At 39.0% G+C, this 19835-nt stretch overlaps 1 protein-coding gene and 1 pseudogene across 7 annotated transcripts in view; both read right to left on the reverse strand.

Annotated features, from left to right (window-relative positions):
• The window catches only part of FKBP5 (FKBP prolyl isomerase 5), a 118483-nt gene that overhangs the window by 76512 nt on the left and 22136 nt on the right, over nucleotides 1-19835 (reverse strand). The gene's annotated exons all lie outside the window — the stretch shown is intronic.
• LOC125166906 (uncharacterized) lies at nucleotides 19100-19197 on the reverse strand (annotated as a pseudogene).

The raw sequence follows: 19835 nt of genomic DNA on the forward strand, positions 1-19835 counted from the left end.
ACTTACCTTTTTTTTTAAATAAATCATGCTTCTGTTATTGTATCTTACAAACCTTTACCAAACTCCAAAAATCACAAACATTTTTTTCTAGAAATTGTATAGATTTAGGCTTTAGATTTAGGTCTATGACCAATTTTGAATTAACTTTCTATGTGTGATGCAAGGTATGATTTAAGGTAGGATTAATTTTTTTTCTATAGGAGTACCAAATTGTTCCATTTATTGAAAAGACTATCCCTGGGGCACCCGGAGGGGCGGGGGGGTTGGGGGGGGCTCACTCAGTTAAGCAGCCAACTCTTGATTTCAGCTCAGTTCACAATCTCCTGGTTTTTGAGTTTGAGCCCCGGGCGGGGGGCACTCCGCTCACAGCATAGGGCCTGCTTCAGATCCTCAGTCTCTCCTTTCCGCCCCTCCCCCACTCATGCTTCTTCTCTCTCTCAAAACTAAGTAAACATTGAAAAGACCACTCTTTTTTCATTTAATTTCCTTGGTGCCATACTCAAAAATTAACTGACCGTATTTTTTTCTGGACTTTCTGTTCTGTGGATCTATTTGCTCATCTTTACATCAATACCACTGTCTTGATTAACATAGTTATGATAAGCTTTAGAAGTCCTCTCTGCTCTTCACCAAAATTGTTTTGGCTCTTCTAGGACCTTTGCATTTCCGTACGAACTTTAAAACCAGCTTGTCACTTTCCAGAAATTGCTGGTTGGGGATTTTGAGTGGGATTGTACTGAATCTGTATCTTTATAGAGAATTGACAATATTGAGTCTTCCAATCCTTGAACATAACAGCTCTTCAGTTATTTAGGTTTTCTTTAATTTTCCTCAGTAATATTTTATAGCTTCCAACGTAGAGGTCTTATACATCTTTTATACAATTTATCCTTAGGTAGTGAATATTTTTTATTTTACTGTAAATGGTATTCTTTTTAAATTTCAACCTCTATTTATTTGCTCATATATAGAAATACAAGTGACTCTTCTATATTCTTGTATCCTGCAACTTTGTTACGTGCACTTAATTGTTCTGGGAACTTTTTTTTTTTTTTTTTTGAAGAAATCACACAGAATCATGTCATCTGTAAATAAAAAGTTTTACCCTTCTCTTTCAATCTAGATGTCTTTTATTTTTCTTGCCTGATTGCACTGGCTAGAACCTCCAGTACAATGTTGAATAGAAGTGATGACAGTGAACACCTTGTCTTGTTCCTGTTCTTAGAGGGAAAATATTCAGTCTTTCAGCCTTAAGTATGATTTCAGCTATTGATTTTTCATAGATGCTCTTTATCAGATTGAGGAAGTTTCCTTTTTTCCCTAGTTTGTTGAGAGTTTTTATCATCACCACATGTTGGATTTTGTTAAATGCCTTTCTGTATCTACAGAGTTGATCGTATGGTTTTTCTTTTTTACTTTGTTATTGGGTACATAGTCTCTGCCCACCACCTGCCTTATCTAAAGGAAATATATCCCAAGACCCCCAGTGGATGCCTGAAACTACAGATAGTACCAAACCCTATATATATGATGTTTTTTTCCTATATGCATGTATCTATGATAAAGGTTAGTTTATAAATTGGGCACAACAATAATAACAACAATAACAACAACAAAATAGAATTATAACATACTGTAATAAAAGTTATGTGAGTGGCACCTGGGTGGCTCAGTCAATTAAGTGTCCGACTCCTGATTTCAGCTCAGGTAATGATCTCAGTTTTGTGAGTTCAAGACCCATGTCAGGCTCCGTGTGTGCTGACAGTGTGGAGCCTGCTTGGGATCATCTCACTCCCTCACTCTCTGCCCTTCCCCTGTCATGCTGTCTCTTGCTCTCTTTAAAAAAAAAAAAAAAAAAAAAAAAAAAACCTATGTGAATATGGTCTCTTTCCCAAAATATCTTTTTTTTTAAGTTTATTTATTTTTGAGAGAGAGACAGAGTGTGAGGGGGGAGGGGCAGAGAGAGAGGGAGACACAGATTTAAAGCAGGCTCAAGATTCTGAGCTATCAGCACAGAGCTTGACACGGGGCTCAAACTCATGAACCATGAGATCATGACCTGAGCTGAAGTCAGAAGCTTAACCAACTGACCCACCCAGGCACGCACACACCAGAAACATCTTAATTGAACTGTATTTGCCCTTTTTCTTGGGAAGAGGGGAGATAAAATGCTTACACAATGAGATGAAGGCAGGTGAATGATAAAGGCATTGTGATGTGGTGTTATGCTACTATTGACCTTCTAAGGTATACATCAGAAGAACCGTATGCTTCCAGATTCCAATTGGCCACAGGTAACTAAAATCATGGGAAGTGAAACCACAAATAATGAGGGATTACTGTTTGCATGCCTGGGACAAATCTCATTTGGTCACTGTATTTTATCTACCTTATATGTTGTTGGAGTCAATTTGCTAAAATTTTGTTAAGAATCTTACGACTATGCTCATAAGAGAGATCAGTCTATAATTTTTTTTCTTGCAATGTATTTGGATAGATGGATTTATTATTTTTTAATTTTTTAAGCAATCTCTACACCCAATGTGGGGCTTGAACTTACAACCCCAAGATCAAGAGTCACATGCTCTACCAACTGAGCTAGCCAGGGCACCCACCCATGTCTGCTTTTAATATCAGGATAATACTAGTATCAAAGAACAAGTTATGAAATATTCCCTCTTCATCAATTTTATGGAGGAATTTGTTTAAAACTGGTATTATGACTTCTCAAAATGTTTGGTAGAATTCATCAGGGAAGGTATCTGGGCCCAGAGTTTTATTTGGGGGGAGTTAATGTCTTTAATAGATAAAGGATTATTCAGGTTGCTTGTTTCTTCTTGAGTAATCTTTGGTATTTTGTCTTTTTCAAGGAATTTGCCTATTTCATCTGTCTAATACACTGCCATAAAATAATTAATGCCATTGTCGTATTTATCCTTTTAGTAACTAGAGGATCTACAGCTTTGCCAACTCTTTTCTTCCTGATACTGGTGACTTACATCTTCACTTTTGCCTGATCCATCAGACTGGAGGTTTATCAATTTTACTGGTCTCAAAGAGCCAGCTTTTGATTTCACGGACTTTATATTTCACTAGTTTTGGCTTTTAGCACTAATTCATTTCTTCTGCTTACTTTGGGTTTAATTTTCTTTTTCTAGTGTCTTAAGGTGGAAGCTCAAGACATTGATTTGCAACCTCACTCCTCTAACACAGACAGAATATTTTCCTCCTAGCACTTGTATTAGCTACTTCCTGCAAATTTTGATACACTGTTTTCATTTCCATCCAGTACAAAATACTTTCTGAATTCATGTTTGATTTTTTTTTTTTCCCTTTGACCCATCCATGAGTTTCTTAATTAGTTTCCAAATATTTAGGGTTCTGGAAAAGACAGTTTTCTGTTATCAATTTAAAATTTAATTCCCTGCTGGTCAGATGACTTATTTTTTTTATGATGTAAGTAATTTTAAATTTATTCACACTACTCTAGGGACAAAAATGTGGTCTATATTGGTAAATCTTGTATGTTAATTGAGAAAAATGTATATTCTGCTGTACTAGGTAGATGTCAAATAAATGTCAATTAGGTCAACTGGCTGATAACGTTTAAACCTTCTAACTCATTACTGATATTTTGTCTTCTTGTTCTATCTATCAATTGAGTGGGTAAGGTACTGAAATGCCCAACTATAATTGCAGATCTGTTTCTCCTTTCGGTTCTATCAGTTTCTGATTCATATATTTTGAAGCTTATTAGGTACAAAAATATTTAGGACTATTAATTCTTTTTGAACTGACCACTTTATCACTATGAAACGGCCTTCTTTATTCCTGGTACTATTTATTCTCTGCTCTAAAATCTAGTTTGTCTGAGGGGTGCGTGGGTGGCTCAGTCGGTTGAACATCGAACTTTGGCTCAGGTCATGATCTCACAGTTCGTGAGTTCCAACCCCACGTCGGGCTCTGTGCTGACAGCGGAGAGCCTGGAACCTGCTTTGGATTCTGTGTCTCCCTCTCTCTGCTCCTCCCCTGTTCATACTCTTTCTCTGTCTCAAAAATAAACATTAAAAAAATTAAATATTTAAATATGTTATATATCTGTATTGGACATTCTCAATCTCTCCTATACTGCCTTGAAAATATGGAATACAGTCATAATAAATGTTTTAATATCTTTCTCCACTAACTCAATCATCTGTGTCTCTCTGTTTCTACTTACTGATTTTCCTTCTCAGGGGCTGTATTTTCTGTTTCATTCCAAGTCTGATATTTTCCACTGGAAGCCAAATGTAAATTTTACCTTGGTGAGTACTAGATATTTTTGTATACTTATAAATATTAAGCTCTGTTCTGGGATGCAGTTAAACTACTTGGAAATAGCTTCATCCTGCTGAGGTTTTTTTTTTTTTTTTTAAGCTTTGTTAGATGGGACCAGAGTCTTTAGTTTAGGGCTACATTTGCCCTACTGCAGAGGCAATACCTTTCTAGGTATTCTACCCAATATCCTGTGACTTGTATCTTCCTCTCTGGCTGGTGGGAACACAACATAAGAAAGAATCAGATTACTCCCTCTAATCATTTTGGGTGGTCTGTTCTTGACTTTGGGTAGCTTCCATAAAACACAACCGATCAGTACTCATCTGAAGACTTAAGGGGGACTCTGCAGACCTGGGAGTTCTTTGTGCAGCTCTTTCTTTTCCAAAACGTAGCCACCTTTGGCCTCACTGGCCTCCAGCTATCACCTAAACTCAAGGAGACTGCTGGGCTCTGCATGGGAACGACCCCGCCCCGGCCCCCCACCAACTTCCTTACACTGTAGCCTGGAAACTCTCTCCAGGTAGTAAGCTAGGATAACCAACTGTAGGCCTCATCTGTTTCTGGTTTCTTGGTGACCACTGTCTTATGCTGACTGTTGTCCAGTGTTTCAAACTTCATATATTTTTTCTGGGGTTTTTTTTTTGTTTGTTAGAGTAAATCAATCTCTGTTAATCCATCTTGGCCAGAAGCACAAGTCTATGAGTACATTTTCAAGCCAGAAAAAGGAAGATACACAGCTAAAGGAAGGAAAGAAAGAAAGAAAGAAAGAAAGAAAGAAAGAAAGAAAGAAAGAACGAACGAACAGGAAGGAAGGAAGAAAAAGAGAAACAACAAACCACAAGTATTATGAATGGAGTTTCAAGTAGGAGAAAAAGTGATAAACACTGTTTAGAACAGATTTTGAGTCTGAAATTTGAAGGGTATAGGTTTTTCATGACATTAAAAAAGTCAAAGCCTGTAACTGAGGGGGGTGCCTGGGTGGATCAGTCAGTAAAGCATCCAGCTCTTGGTTTCAGCTCAGATAATGATTTTGTGATTTGTGGGAAAGAGCCCTGCATTAGGCTGTGCTGGCAGTGCAGAGCCTGCTTGGGATATTCTCTCTCTCTCTCTCTCTCTCTCTCTCTCTCTCTCTCTCTTTCTGCCCCTCCCCCTCTCAAAATAAACTTAAAAAAAAAAAAAAAAAGCCTGTAATTGATAAATGAATCTACCTCCAAAAATGGCAGGTACTTTATCAGCCAAAACTATGAAAATTTCTGGAAATCTGGGTAATTGCAGTCTCTTTTTTCCTTTAATCTATTAAGAAATGATTGTTTTAAACATTCCAAGAATAAAAAAAGTGTAACTTTACATTTATAAAGGCCATTAATATACCACAATTAAAAAACTCTAAATTAGGGGACCCCTGGGTGGTTCAGATGGTTAAGTGCCTGACTCGTGGTTTTGGCTCAGGTCATGATCTCATGGTTTGTGAGTTCAAGTCCTGCATAGGACTCTGAGCTAACAGTGTGCAGCCTGCTTGGGATTCTCTGTCTCCCTCTCTCTGCCTCTCCCCTGCTTGCTCTCTATTTCTTTCTCAAAATAAATAAACATTAAAAAGAAATCTAAAATAAAAGAAAAATCCCCTTCTTTTGATTAATTCAACTGAAAAATACACAGTGAAAATCACCTTAATACTTGAAAGTCATAATGCTACAAAAGTTAGCTTGTGGTTGACATTGGTATAAAACTTGCTTTTGTTTTAAAACAAACCTCAAATGGACAATATGCAAAATCTCAATATTCTGCATTGATGCAATAGGAGATACAATAATGTATCTCAATATACTGAGATTTTAATATTGCTTAAAGTGGAAAGAAAACTCCCTAAATTTTTTTTTAATGCTTATTTATTTTTGACAGAGAGAGAGAGACAGACAGACAGCGCATGAGTGGGGGAGGGGCAGAGAGAGGGAGACACAGAATCCAAAGCAGGCTCCAGGCTCTGAACTATCAGCACAGAGCCCTATGCAGGGCTCGAACTCAGACCACGAGATCATGACCTGAGCTGAAGTCGGATGCTCAACCGAATGAGCCACCCAGGTGCCCCAAGAAAACTCCCTATTTAGAACACACACATGTTGGGGCACCTGGGTGGCGCAGTCGGTTAAGCGTCCGACTTCAGCTCAGGTCACGATCTCACGGTCTGTGAGTTCAAGCCCTGCGTCGGGCTCTAGGCTGATGGCTCAGAGCCTGGAGCCTGCTTCAGATTCTGTGTCTCCCTCTCTCTCTGACCCTCTCCCGTTCATGCTCTGTCTCTCTCTGTCTCAAAAATAAATAAACTTAAAAAAAAAGAACACACACATGCTGGAGAAGGACCTACAAGCAACATATGAACAGCAGTCTGTCACCAAATCATATGGCTTGCTTCTCTGTGTCTATTTACTTTACTTTTTTAAAATTTTATTTATTTTTGAGAGAGAGAAAGAGAGCATGAGCGGGGGAGGGGCAGAGAGAGAGGGAGACACAGAATCGGAAGCAGGCTCCAGGCTCTGAGCTGTCAGCACAGAGCCCAAAGCAGGGCTCGAACCCATGAATCACAAGATCACAACCTAAGCCGAAGTCGGATGCCCAACCGACTGAGCCACCCAGATGCCCCTCTTTTGTCTATTTAAACTTGTAACCAGTTCTAGCACCACTTGTAGATATCTGCCCTTAAAAAGCATACAGTGTCACAAGAAAACAACATACATAGATGCAAAAGAAACAGACAAAACACAAAGGGGCAGAGAAGGCAATTATGAGTGCTGCTTGGATGACCTCCTTCCCCCTGCTCCCCTTCTTAGTTTCCAAAGTGGCATCTGTGGCTCAGACTGGATTATTGGGAGCCTTGCCTTCATGCTACTCATCTGTCACTCATTCCAGTTATCAATGTCAATTATACAAAGTGGCCAGATTCCCAAAATTTCATCTAAAAGTTCTGAGTAAAGTTCTAAGCTGGGGTGCAAGGGAGGGCTTTTAATGGAGAGTGAGAAAGCAGAGAAGAAACTGAAGAAAGCTAACTGGAAAAAGAAAGGAGAATTAATCAAGAAGCTGAATACTGGGGGCACCTGGGTGGCTTGTCAGTTAAGCATCCAACTCTTGATTTCAGCTCAGGTCATGATCTCATAGTTCACGAGTTCGAACACAATGCGGAGTCTGCTTGGGATTCTCTCCTTCTCCCCGCCTCTCTCTGTCTCTCCCTCTCCCCGCCTCTCTCTGTCACTCCCTGGTTTGTGAACTCTCTCTCTCAAAATAAATAAATTAATTTTTTAAAAAAGCTGAATATTAAATCTGAGACTGGCTCATTCTAACCATAACCTTAAATCCCAGCTCCTCACCTTCACACATTCTTCCTGGAAAGTTAAGTTAACTTGGTTTTTTTATCTACAGAGCCAAGAGTTGCCTCTTGAGTTAAAAGGTTATTCTATTAGCCAAAACTGAGTTAAAATTATAAAATTTAATACAGTTATATATTACAGAAGGTTTCAGAAATAAAGAGGAAAAAAATCATAATCCCAATATTACAATATAAGGGTACCTTCTTTTAAACAGATATTATTTTTTAGAGCAGTCGTAGGTTCACGGCAAAAACTGAGTAAAATAGCCAAAACAACCTTGAGAAGAACAAAGCTGAGAGAACTCACACTTCATGGTTCCAAACCTTAACTACAAAAGCTCCAACATCAAGACAGTGTGGTAGCAGAAATAAGGGCAGACACCGATCTATGGGATAGAAATGAAAGCTGAGAAATAAACTCTTACATTTATGTTCAACTTGTATTTTTTTTTTTATTAAAAAATTTTTTTGATGTTTATTTACTTCTGAGACAGAGAGAGACAGAGCATGAGTGGGGGAGGGGCAGAGAGAGAGGGAGACACAGAATCTGAAGCAGGCTCCAGGCTCTGAGCAGTCAGCACAGAACCCGACGCAGGGCTCGAACTCATGGACCGCGAGATCATGACCTGAGCTGAAGTCGGGCGCTCAACCGACTGAGCCACCCAGGCGCCCCTCAACTTATATTTTCAAAACAGTTGCCGTGACAATTCAGTGGGGGAAACAACAGTCTTTTCAACAAATGGGACAGCTAGATCTCCAAAAGCAAAAGATGACAAAGTTTGACTACCGTACCTCCTACCACATACAAAAAGTAACTCAAAATGGATCAATGACAGCAATTTAAGAGCTAAAACTATCTACCTCCTAGAAGAAAGCATGGGGATTGTAAATCTTCACTGAGCATGAATTAGGCAATGGTGCTTTATGTGAAAGTGAAAGCACAAGCAACAACAAAAAACAGAAGAGACTTCATGAAAATTAAAAACTTCTGTAATTCAAAGAACACCATGAAGAAAGCGAAAAGACGTCACACAGGATGGGATGACAATTTTCCCAATCACTTATCTGATAACAGGATTGATATCTAGAATACTTTAACTCCTAAGAGAGATGGGAAAGAAGGCAGAGTAGGAAGATCCTGAGCTCACCTCCCATCAGGGACACACCGAGGTAACAGTTCCATGTGATAAAACTCACAGTAAAAATGATGTGAAGACTGGCAGAACAGATCTTCAACAGTCGAAAACTTAAGGAGAAGACCACATCAAGGAGAGGAGGGGCAGAGACACAACTGGTGAACCAAAACCCCCAGGGCTGCAACCCACAGCGGGAGGGATATCACAGGCATGAAGGAGCCAGGAGACCAAGCCCCACAATGGGCGCCCCCAGCCCTGGGACCTGCACCGGAAAGATGAGACCCCGTAACATCTGGCTCTGAAGATCAGGGGGTCTTATTTCTTGGAGAATCACAGGGCCACAGGAAACCAAGACTCCTCTACTAAAGGGCCATGGTACTACTATCACCCAGTCTAGGACCCAGCACAGAAGCAGAGTTTGGAAAGTACCTGGGTTTTAAGTGAAGGAGATTTACTAATTGTTAGAACATGTGCTGGAGAGGGCAGGAATCTGCAGGAACCTTCCTGGAAAACAGAAGTCTGAAGGGTCCCACATTTCTTGCCCTCCTTCAGCTTAGCTGGCCAGACACTTGTGGGAGCCAGTTTTGACACTCTCTACCTACCTTGCAAGCGTGCTAGCCCAGCCCTAGCATTCCCCTGTAGACCTGCCCCACCTGGCAGGCTCCCCTCCAAAGTGGATTCCACCGTACCACACCTGAAGGGCAGTCTCAGTCACGACTGACATTCCTGCGGAGCAACTACTACTCTGCCATACCTGGCGGGCAGCCCTAAGCTGAGAGGCAACCCTCTAAGCACCCCTCCAGACTTCTGCCCTGAAGAGTGAGGAAGCTAGCCCCATGCACCAGCATGCCCATACTAGCTATAGCAGGGTCTCTGGGCTAGCCGTGGGAATAAAGGCGGGGCGGGGGGGGCGGGGGGGGGGAGGCCTGCCCACCAGTGCACCCAGAGGTAGAAGCCAGTCATTGAAGACAGCAGGGCTGAGGCCTCGTTCCACCCACCAGCACATCCCAAAACTACAGCTGTAGCCACACAGGAGGCACACTCTGTCAACCAGTACCCTGCCAGAGATTGCAGCCCATCGCTGCTGACAGCCAAACTGAGGGCCAGCCCTGTCCACCAGCATGCCCACAGCAGTCACAGCCCATCCACAATAGATGAGCGCACACTACTAACACAGGGGACACCTTTAGAACAGCTGGTTACGGTGACGGGGTGGGTGGGGGGCTGCTGCACTGATGGACACTATAGGATATCTTCTACATAAGGCCGTTTATTTTCAGAGCAGGAGATATAGTTGACCTACCTAATACACAGAAACAAACAGAGATTCAGACAAAATGAAGGGACAGAGAAATATGTTCAAAATGAAAGGACAAAACCCCAGAAAAAATAAATGAAACAGAAGTAAGCAATCTGCTGATAAAGAGCTCAAAGTAATGGTCATAAAGAGACTCACCGGACTTGACAGAAGAGTGAATGAACTCAGTGAGAACTTCAACAACAAAATAAAAAATATAAAAAAGAACCAGTCAGAGCTAAATACAATAACTGAAATGAAAAATACACTAGAGAGAATCAACAAATTAAAAGATGCAGAAGAATGGATGAGAGATCTAGAAGATGGAAAAGTGGAAAACAACCAAACTGAACAGCAAAAGGAAAAAGGTATTTTTTCTTTAATGAAAATAAGTTAAAGAGAACTCTGTGACAGCATCAAGCATATTAGCATTCACATAACAGGGGTCCAAGAAAGGGGTAGAAAACTTACTTGAAGACATAATAGCTAAAAACTTCCCTAACCTGGGAAAAGAAACAGACATCCAAGTCCAGGAATGAAAGAGAGCCCCAAACAAGATGAACCCAAGGAGATCCACACCAAGACAGATAATAATTAAAATAGCAAAAGTTAAAGAAAATCTTAAAAGCAGCAATAGAAAAGCAAAGAGTTACATACAAGGGAAACTCCATAAGACTGTCAGCTGATTTCCCAGCAGAAAACTTTCAGGCCAGAAGGGAGTGGCATGATATATTCAAAGTACTGAAAGGAAAAAACCTAAAGCCAAAATATTCTACCTGACAAGCTTATCATTCAGAATTGAAGGAGAAATAGAGTTTCCTAGACAACAAAAGGTAAGGGTGTTTACCACCACTAAACCAGCCTCACATTAAAATGAATTCTTTAGGGGTGCCTGGGTGGCTCAGTCGGTTGAGCGGCCGACTTCGGCTCAGGTCATGATCTCACGTTCCATGAGTTCGAGCCCCGCGTCGGGCTCTGTGCTGACAGCTCAGAGCCTGGAGCCAGTTTCAGATTCTGTGTCTCCCTCTCTCTCTGCCCCTCCCCCATTCATGCTCTGTCTCTCTCTGTCTCAAAAATAAATAAACATTAAAAAAAAAAAATTTTTTAAATGAATTCTTTAAAGGGCGCCTGGGTGGCTCAGTCGGTTAAGCGGCCGACTTCAGCTCAGGTCATGATCTTGCGGTCCGTGAGTTCAAGCCCTGCATCAGTCTCTGTGCTGACAGCTCAGAGCCTGGAGCCTGTTTCCGATTCTGTGTCTCCCTCTCTCTGACCCTCCCCCGTTCATGCTGTCTCTCTCTGTCTCAAAAATAAATAAACATTAAAAAAAAAATTAAAAAAAAAATAAAATGAATTCTTTAAGTGGAAAAGAAAAGGGCATAACTAAAAAGAAAATTATGAAAGGAAAATATTTTACTGGTAAAAGCAAACACACTGTAAAAAGGAGATCACTTATAAAAATAGTATGAAGTTTAAAAGACAAAATTAGTAAAATTATAAAAGTTATTTAAAAATATAATGTAGGGGCGCTTGGGTGGCTCAGTCGGTGAAGCATCCAACTTCTGCTCAGGTCGATCTCATGGTTCCTGAGTTCGAGCCCCACGTCCGGCTCTGTGCTGACAGCTCAGAGCCCGGAGCCTGCTTCAGCTTCTGTGTCTCCCTCGCTCTCTGCCCCTCCCCTGCTCACACTCTTGTCTCTCTTTCAAAAATAAACATCATAAAAAGAAATTTAAAAAAATATTATCTAAAAATAAAATATCAGACAGAAAACATGGACAGGGAAGTAAATATGTAGTGCTTTTAGAATGTGTTCAAACTTAAGTGACCATCAATTTAATCAATACTGTCATATACATAGATCGTTACATATGAACCTCATGGTAACCACAAACCAAAAACCTGTAAAACGTGTATATATATATATATATATATAAATAAAATAAAATAAAGAGAAAGGAATCCAAACATAACACCAAAGAAAGTCAACAAACAAATCACAAAGGAAGAGAGCAAAAGAAGAAATGAACAGAGAACCACAAAAACGACCAAAAAACAATGGACAAAATGGCAATAAATACATACCCATCAATAACTTTAAATGTAAATGGATTAAATGCTCCAATCAAAAGAAAGAGGGTGACAGAATAAACAAGATCCACCTATATGCTGTCTACAAGAGACTCACCTCAGAACTAAAAAAAGACTGAAAGTGAAGAGATATAAAGGTATTCCATGTAAATGGAAGTGGGAAAAAAAAACTGAGACAGCAATACTTATATCAGAACAAACAGACTTTAAAACAAAGACTGTAAGAAGATACAAAGAGAAGCATTACATAATGATAAAGCGATTGATCTGATAAGAGGTATGACAATTGTAAATATCTATGCACCCCACATAGAGGCACCTAAATATATAAAGCAAATATTAACAGACACAAAGGGAGAAATTGACAGGAATACAACAACAGGAGATGTTAACACCCTACTTACATCAATGGATAGATCATCCAGGCAAAAAAAATCAATAAGTAAACACTGGCTTTGAACAACACATTAGACCAGATGGACTTTGAACAGATATATACAGAACATTCCATCCAAAAACAGCAGAATACACATTCTTTTCAAGCACAGATGGAACATTTTCAGGATAGATCACATGTTAGGCCATGAAAAAGGTTTCAATAAATTTAAGAAGACTTAAATCATACTAAACATCTTTTCCAACCACAACAGTATAAAACTAGAAATCAATTACAAGAAAAAAACTGGAAAAAACACAAAACATGTGGAGCCTAAAAAACATGCTACAACCAACCAATGGGTCAAATTAAATCAAGGAGGAAAAATAACTGGAGACAAATGAAAATGGAAACACAATGGTTCAAAATCTTTGGGATGCAGCAAAAGCAATTCTTAGAGGAAAGTTTATGTGATACAGGCCTACCTCAAGAAACAAGAAAAATCTCAAATAAACAATCTAATCTTACACCAAAATGAACTAGAAAGAGAATACGGGGCGCCTGGGTGGCTCAGTCGGTTAAGCGTCCCACTCCAGCTCAGGTCATGGTCTCACGGTTCATGAGTTTGAGCCCCACATCAGGCTTTGTGCTGACAGCTCAGAGCCCGGAGTCTGCTTTGGATTCTGTGTCTCCACCAATCTCTGCCTCTCCCCTGCTCATGCTATGCTGTCTGTCTCCCTCTCTCTATCTCTCTCAAAAATAAGTAAAAAAAAAAAAAAAAAATTAAATAAAAAAAGAGAGAATAAAGACTAAAGGTAGTAGAAGGAAGAAAACAATAAAGATCAGCGTGGAAATAAATGAAATACAGGCTTAAAAAACAACAGAAAAGATCAATGAAACTAAGTTGGCTTATTGACAAGATTAAAATTGACAAATCTTTAGTCAGACTCTTCAAGAAAAAATGAGAACCCAAATAAAACAAAAAAATGGAAGAGAAGTTACAAACGAGACCATAAAAATACAAAGGATTATAAAACACTACAACAAAAAATTATATGCCAACAAATTGAACAACCCGGAAGAAGTGGATAAATTCTTAGAAACATACCTTCTTCCAAGACTGAATCAAGAAGAAACAGAAAATCTGAACGGACCAATTTTTAGGAACAAAATTCAATCAGTAATCAACACACTCTCCACAACAAAAGTCTACGACCAGATGGCTTCACAAGTGAATTCTACCAAAACATATACGTTAAAAACTCTATCCTTCTCAAACTATTCCAAAAAAAAAAAAAAAAAAAGAAAAGGAAAGAAGGAAAGAATGCTTTCAGATTCATTTTATAAGGCCAGCAATTACCCTGATACAAAACCAAAGACACTACCCTACCCCTAAAAAACTTACAGAATACCTTAATGAACATAGATGTAAAGACCCTCAACAAAATATTAGCAAACCAAACTCAAAAACACATTAAAAGGATCATTCACCACTACAAGTGGGATTTAATCCAGTAATGCAAGGATGGTTCAATACATGCAAATCAATCAACATAATACACCATGTTAACAAAATGGCAAATAAAAACCAAGATCATCTCAACAGATGCAGAGAAAGTATTTGACGAGGCCGCCTGGGTGGCCCAGTCAGTTAAGTGTCTGACTCTTGATTTTGCTCAGGTCAAGATCCCAGCATCATGGGATCAAGACCTGCATCAAGCTCCACACACAGCATGGAGCCCACTTGGGATCCTTTCTCTTCCTGTCTCTCTGCCCCTCCCCCATTCTCATTTTTTCTTTCTCTCTCTCAAAATAAACTTCAAAAAAGTCCTTAAAAAAAGAAAAATATTTGACAAAATTCCATTCATGATGGAAAATTCCATTCAACAATGTGGGTAGAGAAGAAATACAGCTCAACATAATAAAGGCCATACATGACAAACCCACAACTAACATCATACTCAACAGTGAAAAGCTGAAAGCTTTTCCTCTAAGATCAGGAAGAAGGATGCCCACTTTCACCACTTTTATTCACTGGCCACAGTGTGTCCTAGCCACGGTAATCAGACAAGAAAAAGAAATAAAAAGCCTCCAAACTGGTAAGAAACAAGTTAAACTGTCACTATTTGCAGATGACATGATCCTATATACAGAAAACCTTAAAGACGCCACCAAAAAATTATTAGAAATAATAAATGAATTCAGTAAAAATAGCAAGATATAAAACCAACATATGGAAATCAGTTGTATTTCTATAAACTAATAACAAACTACCAGAAAAAGATATTAAGAAAATAGTTGCATCAAAAATAAGAACATACCTAGGAATAAATTTAACAAAGAAGGTGAAAGATCTATACTCTAAAAAAAACTGCAAGATATTGCTGGGAAAAAAAAATGAAGACAACATAAATAAATTAAAAAGTTATATACCATGCCCATGGATCATAAGAATTAGTATTATTAAAATGTCCATACTACCCAAACCAATCCACAGATTCAATACAATTCCTATCAAAATACCAATGGCATTTTTCACAGAACTAGAAAAATCCTAAAATGTGTATAGAACCACAAGAGACCCCAATTAGTCAAAGTAATTTTGAGAAAGAGGAACAAAGCTGGAGGTATTACAATCCCAGATTTCAAACTATACTACAAAGCAACAGTAATCAAAACAGTATGGTACTGGCACAAAAGGAGACACACAGATCAATGGAACAGGATAAAAAGCCCAGAAATAAACCCAAGGTTCTATGGTACAATGAATCTATGACAAAAGAGGCAAAAATATACAATGGGGAAAAGACCATCTCTTCCAATAAATGGCGTTGAGAAAACTGGGCAGCTACATACAAAAGAATGAAACTGGACCACTGTTTTACACCACATACAAAAAGAAACTCAAAATGTATTAAAGATCTAAATGTAAGACCTGAAACTATAAAACTTCTAAAAGAAAACACAGGCAGTAAACTCTTAGACACTGGCCTTAGTAACTTGTTTTATATATGTCTCCCCAGACAAGGAAAACAAAAGCAAAACACAAAACAAAACAAAACTGGGATATCATACTATAAAGCTTTTCCACAGTGAAGGAAACCACCAACAAAACAATAAGGCAACCTACTGAATGGGAGAAGATATCTGCTGATGATATATCCAAAATATATTAATGCAAAATATATAAAGAACTCATACAACTCAACACCAAAAGACAATCTGATTAAAACCTGGGCAGAGGACCTAAACAGATATTTTCCCAAAGAGGATATATAGGCGGCCAACAAGTACATGAAAAGATGCTTAGCATCACTTATCAAGGAAATTCAAATTAAAACCACAATGAGGTATTAACTAACACCTGTCAAAATGGCTATTATCAAAAAGATAAGAAATAACAACTGTTGGCAACAATGTGGAGAAAAGGGAACTTCCTTGCATTAGTTGTTGGGAATGGAAATTGGTGCAACCACTACAGAAAACAGTATGGAGGCTCCTCAAAAAATTGCAAGTAGAAATACCATATGACCCAGTAATTCCATTTCTGGATATTTAATCAAAGAAAACACTAAATGAAAAGCATACTGGCACTCCTATGTTTACTGAAGCACCATTTACAACAGGCAAGATACAGAAGCAATGCAAGTGTCCATCGATACATGAATGGCTAAAGAAAATGTGGTGTGTGTACACAATGGAATATTACTCGGCCACAAAAGAGTGAAATCATGCATTCGCAACATGTATAGACCTAGAGCATATTATGCTAAATAAGTCAGACAGAGAAAGATAAATACCATCGGATTTCACTTATATATAGAACCTAAAAAACAAAACAGAAACAGAGTCATAAATATAGGAAAAAAAACCTGATGGCTACAAGAAGGGAGGGAGTTGGAGAGAGGTGAAATAGGTGAAGGGGATTAAGAGGTACAGACTTCCGGTTATAAATAAGTCATGGGGATGAAAAGCATAGCATAGGGAATACAGTCAATAATAGTGTAATAACTTCATTTAGTGACATAGGACTACACTTACCATGGTGAGCATTTCATAATGTATCTAATTTTCACATCACTATATTGTACACCTGAAACTAATATAATGTCAACTATACTTCAATAAAAAAAATCTACAACTCAGTAATAAAGAAAACAAATAACCCAATTAAAAAATGGGCAGGGGTGCCTAGCTGGCTCAGTTGCGGAGCATGTGACTCTTGATCTCGGGGTTATGAATTTGAGCCCCACAATGGGTACAGAGATTACTTGAAAAATAAAAGTTAAAAAAATGGGCAAAGTATTCACATACACATTTCCTCCAAAGAAGATACATAAATAGCAAATAATCACATGAAAAGATGCTGAGGGAAAGTAGGGAAATGCAAATCAAAGCCACAGTAAGAGACCACTCCATACCCAATAGGATGGCTATTAGAAAAAAAGACTATAACAAACACTAACAAAAATGTAGAAAAAGTAGAACCCTCATGCATTGCTAGTGGGAATGCAAAATGGTACAGCTGCTTTGGAAAACAGTGTGGCAATTCCTCTAAAAGTTAAACAGTTATCATCTGATCAACAGTTCTAAGACAAATGAAAACATATGTCCACACAAAACCTTATGCATCAATGTTCATAACAGCATTATTCATATTAGCCAAAGAGTAGAAACAATCCTAATATCCATTAACTACTGAATGGGTAAACAAAATGTATATTCATGCAACACAATATCATTCAGCAATGAAAAGCAATAAAGTACTGATAATATGCTACATGAACATATCTTGAAAATACTATGCTAAGTGAGAGCAAGACAAAAAAATACCATATATGCTATGATTCCATTGATATGAAATGTCCAGAACAGGCAAATCTATAGAGGCAGAAAGTAGAATGGTGGTCACTGAGAGTAATGGTTAGAAGTAGGAGTGACTGCTAACAGGTGTGACATTTCTTTTGGGGGTGACAAAATGCTCTGAAGTGGGATAATGGTAATAGTTGCACAATTTTGTGAATATATTGTTGAAATCTTTTTATTTTAATGTTTAATCATTTTTCAGAGAGAGAGTTTGAGCGGGGAAAGGGTAAAGAGAGAAGAGGACAGAGAATCTGAAGCAGGCTCTGTGCGGATAGCAGCAAGCCTGATGCAGGGCTCGAACTCATGAATGGTGAAATCATGACCTGAGCCAAAGTCGGAAGCTCAACTGATGAGCCACCCAGGTGCCCCACAATTCTGTAAATATACTGGAAACCACTGATTAACACACCTTAAAGAGGTGAATACCAGGCTATGTGAATTTTATCTCAATACAGCTGTTAGAAAAATTATCTTCTTGAATGGACATTAGCTCCTAACATACATTCTTCCAATGTATCTATTTTATGTAACACTGCTGTGAACATTTTTGTGCCTAGGTATTTATCATACTAAATAATTAAGAGTATGGATTCTTGGGGCACCTGGGTGGTTCAGAAGGTTAATAAGCAAGCATCTGACTCATGGTTTCAGCTCAGGTCATAATTTCACAGTTTGTGAGATCGAGTGCCATGTCAGGTTCCATGCTGACAGCGTGGAGCTGCTTGGGATGCTCTTTCGCTCTCTCTCTCTCTCTCTCTGCCCCTCCCCTGCTCTCACTTGCTCCCTCTCCCTCCCTCTCTTAAAATAAATAAATAAACTTAAAAATAAAATTTTTAAAAAGAGTATGGATTCTTGGTGTGCCTGGCTGATCAGTTGGTGGAGTGTGTGACTCCTGATCTCAGGGTTGTGGGTTCGAGGCCCAGGTTGGTGTGGAGATTTAAAGATAAAATCTTAAAAAAAAAAAAAAGAAAGTATGGATTCCTTTTTTTTAAGATTTTAATTTTATTTTTTACGTTTATTTGAGAGAGAGAGAGCACAAGCGCAAGCAGGGGAGGGGCAGAGAGAGGGAGAAACAGAATCCCAAGCAAGTTCGATCTCACGAGCAGTGAGATCATGACCTGAGCCAAAATCAAGAATCAGATGTTTAACCGACTGAGCCACCCAGGTGCCCCAACGAGTATGGATTCTTAACAGTCTGCTTTAGTGGCAACCCTGGCTTGACAACAATAGCAGCTATGAGTGCTGCTTGGGCAAGTCACCCAACTACTTTGTGCCTCAATTTTCCCGTCTATCACATGAGATTAACAATATTCACACCTCTTGGAATTTTGAAAATTAAGTAAGGGCTTGGCATGGTGACTGTCACACAGTAAACTTTCAAACATTAGTAGTTATAACTGTCATCCTGGTTTGTATTATTTCTTTTTTTAATTTTTTTTTTTTTTTTTTTTTAATTTTAGGGGTGGGGGAGGGACAAGAGAGAGAAGGAGAGAGAATCTCAAGCAGGTTCCATGCTGAGTGTGGAGCCTAATGCAGGGCTGGATCTCATGACCCTGGGATCAGGACCCAAGCCAAAATCAAAAGTGGACACTCAACCAACCGAGCCACCCAGGCACCCCCCCCTTTTTTTTAGTGTTTTTTTTTTTTTAATTGAGATACAACTTACAAAAAATATGGAATGCTTCATGAATTTCCATGTCATTTTTGCACAGGAGCCACACTAATCTTCTCTATCATTTCTACTTTATTTTACTTTGTTTTCAAGTTTTATTTTATTTATTTGAAAGAGGCAGAAATAGGGGAAGTGGGCAAGGGGCAAAGAGAGGGAGAGAGAATCCAAGCAGGTTCCGTGCTGCCAGCACAGAGCCCGACGTGGGGCTCGAACTCACGAAACCGTGAGATCGTGACCTGAGCCAAGACCAAGAGTCAGACGCTTCACAACTGAGCCACCCAGGCACCTCTCGTTCCAATTTTGGCATACGTGCTGCCAAAGCAACCACCACATTATTTTCTCAAGATGGTTTCTGGAAATGGTGTCACTGGGTCAAAACCCATGAACATTTATGTTTTCGAATCCATTTTGCTAAACTACATTCCAAAAGGGGTGCACCAATTTTTGGTGCCAATAGTAAATATAGGAGAGAACCAACCAAGAGAACCATCATCAACATTATGTCACAGTAAGTTTTTTTGGTTAATTTCACAGCTGTCTCACTTTGGTTGTTCATTTTTGCTGCTTTGCCTTCAGCATCTTGAAACCCAACAGTTTTCTACTTATGCTGTGAATCCTGTACACCATGAGTACCTACTGAATGCAAAATCTGAGCAAGCCGCTATACTGGGAGCCACAATGGAGAGGGAGCCACAATGGAAACTGAAAGGAGCAAGGCCAAGGACTTGGGG

Source organism: Prionailurus viverrinus, chromosome B2 (genome assembly GCF_022837055.1).
Source record: "Prionailurus viverrinus isolate Anna chromosome B2, UM_Priviv_1.0, whole genome shotgun sequence".
Taxonomy (NCBI): domain Eukaryota; kingdom Metazoa; phylum Chordata; class Mammalia; order Carnivora; family Felidae; genus Prionailurus; species Prionailurus viverrinus.